This window comes from Pholcus phalangioides, unplaced genomic scaffold, assembly GCF_987345545.1.
Source record: "Pholcus phalangioides strain wild (caught in Gottingen) unplaced genomic scaffold, Ppha-v1.0 ptg000018l_1, whole genome shotgun sequence".
Taxonomy (NCBI): domain Eukaryota; kingdom Metazoa; phylum Arthropoda; class Arachnida; order Araneae; family Pholcidae; genus Pholcus; species Pholcus phalangioides.
In genome coordinates, this window is record NW_028301611.1 from 8,641,719 (window position 1) to 8,647,770 (window position 6,052).

A 6,052-nucleotide genomic window follows, 5' to 3' on the forward strand; every position below is an offset into this window, starting at 1 on the left:
CGGCACCTGTCTAACCCGGAAACGGAAAGGAAAATTGCACCGCTTAACGGAAAATTTCACACGTACACTGTGAGTATTTGGCGACCAATAGACCAAAGTATCATACAAAATGTTAAAAAGTGCTCCACCATAAATTTTTTACGCTATCTATGCTTGCAAATGTTAGTTCGTTTCCGTACTTGATATTGTGGTTTTGATAAGCCATATGTATATAGTAAATAGTAAAGCAGTTGCTTTCTGAAATCGTAACAAAATTATTCGGAAAAAGCAGGCTTTTCCACGAGAGAAATCAGTGCAAGTGTTGGATTTCCAAATGATATGCAAGACACAAAATTGTATGCAAGCTTGTGTACATTCCGTGATCGCAAGGCTCAGCAGGGCAGGAGTTTATTAAAGAGAGGTAAAGGGCAACTGCCCTGTGGCAGCAGATTTCAGAGCTGGGAAATTTTAGGTGGTGACAAAAACACAGTTATAAAATCATTGAATTTTACTGTGGTAGGGCGCAAAATCATGTTACTTCTCTCTCTCTTTATCTCTCTCTCTCTCTCTCTCTCTGTCTCTCTCTTTATCTCTCTCTCTCTTTATCTCTCTATCTCTCTCTGTCTCTCTCTCTATCTCTCTCTCTCTTTATCTCTCTATCTCTCTCTCTCTCTGTCTCTCTCTTTATCTCTCTATCTCTCTCTCTCTTTATCTCTCTATCTCTCTCTTTATCTCTCTATCTCTCTCTCTCTTTATCTCTCTATCTCTCTCTCTCTTTAACTCTCTATCTCTCTCTCTTTATCTCTCTATCTCTCTCTCTTTATCTCTCTCTCTCTCTTTATCTCTCTCTTTATCTCTCTCTGTCTCTCTCTTTATATCTCTCTCTGTCTCTCTCTTTATATCTCTCTCTTTATATCTCTCTCTTTATATCTCTCTCTTTCTTTATCTCTATCTCTCTCTCTATTTATCTCTATCTCTCTCTTTCTTTATCTCTATCTCTCTCTTTCTTTATCTCTATCTCTCTCTCTTTATCTCTATCTCTCTCTTCCTTTATCTCTATCTCTCTCTTCCTTTATCTCTCTCTCTCTTTTCCCCTCACAAAATTCTTAGTTACGGCCCTGATTCTGAGGATTACATAAACATAGACGATAACATACAAACCGAACCTGACACGAAAGATATTAACAACCTAATTGAAAATTTTTGAGGAAGTCAAAAAGAACGTAATGTCGGAAGGAAAACAAGTGTAGGTCTGAATTTTATGCAGATGCTGTCAGAACCTAAATACAGTGTTTAGTCATTTATAGACTAAGTATTTATTTTCATTTATTTTATCTATATTAAGATTGTTTACTCTTCATCTCCGATTAATTTATTTTTATCTTATTTCAATCGCACACGAGATCGTTACACAATTGGACCTTTATCAAACGGAAACCTTTGATCAACAGGGAAAAAAGTCTCGGTTCCTTGCGATTCCGTTGGAGACAGGTTTTACTGTATATTTACTCTTCCTTTTTGAGTAACCCTATAATAATTCCGCCGGATTTTTTTTTTTAAATATTTTTGTGCACATTTGAATGTGTAGAATCAGTGGTAAATTTTTTTCAGAGCCTTTTGAACACGTCACCTAGGGGGTGATTCCCTTTCCTTGCAAGGTGCCTGTATATAACCAAGGGACTCACAGTCTTTCATCTTTCAGCGTCAAAACCAGTTTTTCCGGTTCGAAATGACGTCTGATCGTTAAAAAAAGAAAGAAAGATATGGGAACAGCGATTGGCTATAGGGGTAATACTGACGTGACGCTTGCTCTTAAAGATGACGAATGAGTGTCAAGCCCGGGGGTTTCATTGGAAACTTAGAGGAGTTTTCGGTTTCCTGAGATACTGGAACTTCCACAGTGACCTACGAAAGCCAAGAAATAGTTGTAAATCATATCCTGAAGAATACTTATTTCAGAGAATAGGCCTATATATATATATACAGGGTGATTCAGAAATGATGGGAAAAAACTTTAGGAGGTGGCAGTTACGCAAAAAGTAATAATAAAAATAAAGTAAAAATAATAATAATAATAATATATATTTTATTTATTTTATTTTTTTGTTTGTTTGTTTTTGTTTGTACTGCCACCTGTTAAAGTTTTCCCCCATCTATTCTGAATAACCCTGTATAGAGCTTCCAAACACATAATTCTTCTTATTGTAGCCATTATCTTCAATTAATCATTCGGTAAATGATGAGGCAGTGTGATTGAATCTTCATTTGATAATAGTGCAGTTATTGAAGCGTCAAATACGTCTTTCACACCTGAGTTTCAGCTGCGTAGGCTCTACTATACTGCCGAGTAGTAATTTAAGTGGGTTTTATGGTTTTTGCCGCCTGTGGGCTGCGCAAATTTTACCGCTCTTTTTTTCCCCCATTCTAATCCAATTTTCTTTTACCACTCGTTCCTCAAAATTTCCCGCCCTCAAGAAGTCATTAAGCTCTCGAAAGTACACTTAACCGCCCCCCTCCCCACCCGTGTAAGTATGCCTCTGTTTCTAAGTCCCTCTTTTGGTCACTCGCATGCTTGCACACACTCTATTTGACGTTCCTTTTGGTCACTAACCGACCTGATTCCCCTGATTTCTCTAGGACACTCCCATGCTCACGCACTCTCCAGGTCACTCATGTGGTTCCTTACATGCTTATACGCTCTGTGGATCATTCTTTTGGTCCTTTCCATGCTTGCAAACTCTGCAGGTCATTCTTTTGATCGCTCACTGATCTGGTTCCCTGCTCTCTAGGCCACTTTTTAGATCATTCCCATGCTCACATACTCTCTCCCTGACAATAATCTTTCCATGAGGTAGACGTGCAACACGGCCTCAAATCACTGTAAATTTCAAAGTTGGGGCATCGACAAATGTCAGCATGTAAACTGTACAACGGTCCCTCCTTGACATGGGCTTTCGAAGCCAAAGGGCCCGCTCGAGCATCTTTGATGACTACTAGCACCAAACCACACATGCACCTCGTCCATATTCCTACCTTTGATGACTACTAAACCAGACATGCACCTCGTCCATATTCCACTGCGGAACTTCTAACGAATTGGTACATGTTGGAATGTGTGTGTGTGCGTGTAGTGAAACTCCCGTGAAGTTTGTTTCTGTGTAATGTTTGCTATATGTAGTGTTGCCATCTGCCATCAATTTTTCTAACTATGCACGAAGTGTAATGATTGATTAGTATACCGTTGTAGGCCTGTTGTTCTCTGCGTGCCTTTGATGACTTCAAGGCACAAAATTATGCATTTCACCTTGACTCGCCAGCACCGCCATTGGGCTGTTGACGACTGGGAACACGTTGCCTGGTCTGACAAGTCGTGTTTTCAGTTGTACCGGGATGATGGACATGTACGGGTGTTGGGAAAACCCTCATAAAACCATGGACCCCCAGCATGTACACAGGAGAATGTTCAAGCTGGTAGGGGCTCTGTCATGGTATGGGACCCCCCCCCCTAATAAGGCTGCAGACGACTCTGAATGGTGACCAGTACGTAAACATCCTTTCCGATCACTTACACGCATTCATGTTCTGTGTGCATTCCGACGGGGGCTTGGGCAAACCCAGCAGGACAATGCGGCACCACACACGTCGGGAGCTCCTGCCGAGTGGCTCAAAGGACACTCTCCTGACCATCTGAATCACTGAGACATGAACATTATTGAGCACATAATAGGATGATGCCCTACAAAGTGCTGTACAAAATCACCTCACACCGTTATGGAAAGTAGTATAATATATATTTGACATGCATCAGAAATAGGACACTCAGACACATCTTAGAAAATTTCATGAAAATACTCGGACAGTAAATTTCTAATAATAATGGTGTAGATTAAAAAATACTAAATTATTGTGATATAATATTAATGCATGGACTTTGGAAATATAAATGGATATTTAGTGATCCCCCCCCCCCCTTGATTGGGTAGCTCTATGAGATTTCACTTCCAACCTGCATGCGTGAACATGGTGATGATCGTCCCGCTTTTTACCTTAGAAACTGTGATACAGCTAGTATAACTTATAATTTAAAAAAAAAAAACCCTATTTAGAAACTAGAGCTAAGTTCTTCAACCTTTTACGAGTCCCGAGCACCGTCTCATAATCATAAGAGCACCTGTGTAGAAACGCTCTTGAGTGTTTCAAACAATCCTAATCTTGAAATACAATTTTCACGGAAGCGATTACGAAATGGAGGGATCTCAGGTGCTCCACTGTGAGCGTTCACGGTGCTCGCGAGTAATAGGTTGGAGATGACTGAGGTAAGCGTCATGTGTGCAAAGAATCTTGTAAGAAAACCTTAAGTACAAAGTGATGACCAAGCTGTTGATTAATCGTAAAATTTATCGATTATTTTTCCAGGGTAGTCTTAATAGTATCAAAGGCCCCCCCCCCCCCTCCAGAGGTCAATTTTATGGGTTCTACACATTTAAGGCCCTTGGGTGCAATGCAGGGTGTCATTAGACTACTCTTTAAGGCTATTTTTGTATCAAATGGTACTTGTGACGTCTATACTTTGAAAACGAATAAAGAAATTAGGATCCAGATGAGATATTTGCTGCAATGTGGATATTTCCCTCCCATATTGGTTGGATCGAAGCAGGAAAAAAACTCCATGAACTCTCCACCATGTGGCGCTCCGATCTGTCTCACTCTTGCGACAACACAGATTCGATTTTCATATTACTGGACCAAGTAGCAAAATCAACGTAAGTTCTATGTGGGTCGAATTGGGTTATAAGTATCTGACCAATCGCCATAACTCGAGAAAAATACAGCAGGAAAAAATCACCAAACGTTGGAAAAGTTGCCAATTATGGCTGAAATTGTACGAAAATCGTCAAATATTCATATCCAGAAAATCACCATAATTCGAAAAAACACGAATAGGAAAATACGCAACAATGCAAATTCTCGCCAAAAAAATTATCAGACGTAAAAAAAAGTTTACAGTTGCAGGTAAAAAATCGCCAAGAGGCGTTAAATTGAAGGTTACTGCAAACCGCAGTGAATTGAAATGCATTGCAACGAAAAAAACGTTGAGCATAATAAATATATGAGATTATTGACAAAAAAAATCGTTGTGTAACTACCAATCAATTGAAATTATCTTCATCCATGGTTTTAATTAAGATAACAAATTCAAGAAAATACAGTGTAAAAAAAGGGGGACATTTTCCTTCATGTTGTTGGGATCGAAGCTGAAAAGTTCATGAACTCTCCTCCATGTGGCGCTGTAATGTGTCTTATCTTGTAGCCCGTAGCAACAGATTCTGTTTTCTCATTCCGATTCCGGAATCAAGTCAGCAAAATAATAGAAGTATTGTGTCAATGAAATTTGGCTTTTCGTTTCCGGACCACACCAAGAAACGTCACTATTAATCGAGAATAATACAGGCCGGGGGAAAATTCTCGCCAAACGTCGGAAAAGATGCCAATTCTGACTAAAATCCAATGGAAGGAATTTTCGAATCGAAGTATTGTGTCAATAGCTAAGTCAAATTGAACAAAAGGTTGTTGATCACACCAAAAAAAAAAATCAGTTTTTCGAGAAAAATGCACCACAAGAGAATTCGTGAATTCTCACCAAAATAGTAGCCAATCGTCGGAGAAGTTGCCAATTATGAAAAAAATGAAAAGAGTTATGTGTGAGTAAAATTAGGCTATAGATATGCTGACCCATGTCGAGAAGAAAATACAAAAGACGGCAATTTCGAATACGCGACATTGCCTTCTCTCACCAAAAAAAGTTGGCAAAGCCGCCAATTATAGTTGAATTTTCTGCAAAAAAAATTGTCAAATGGCGGGAAATTGAAAGTTACTGTAAACCCTTATCAATTGAAATGCATTTCAAAAAAAAAAAAAGGCGAACATGACAAAATTATGAGATTAATAACAAAATTATCATCTATAGGCCGCAAGATGAGAGTATCGAACACGCCACCTGGCGGGGTATTTCTGAATTTTTCGGTTTCAACTTTAAAAAATTTACCAAATGAAAAATTCAGATATTTACAAG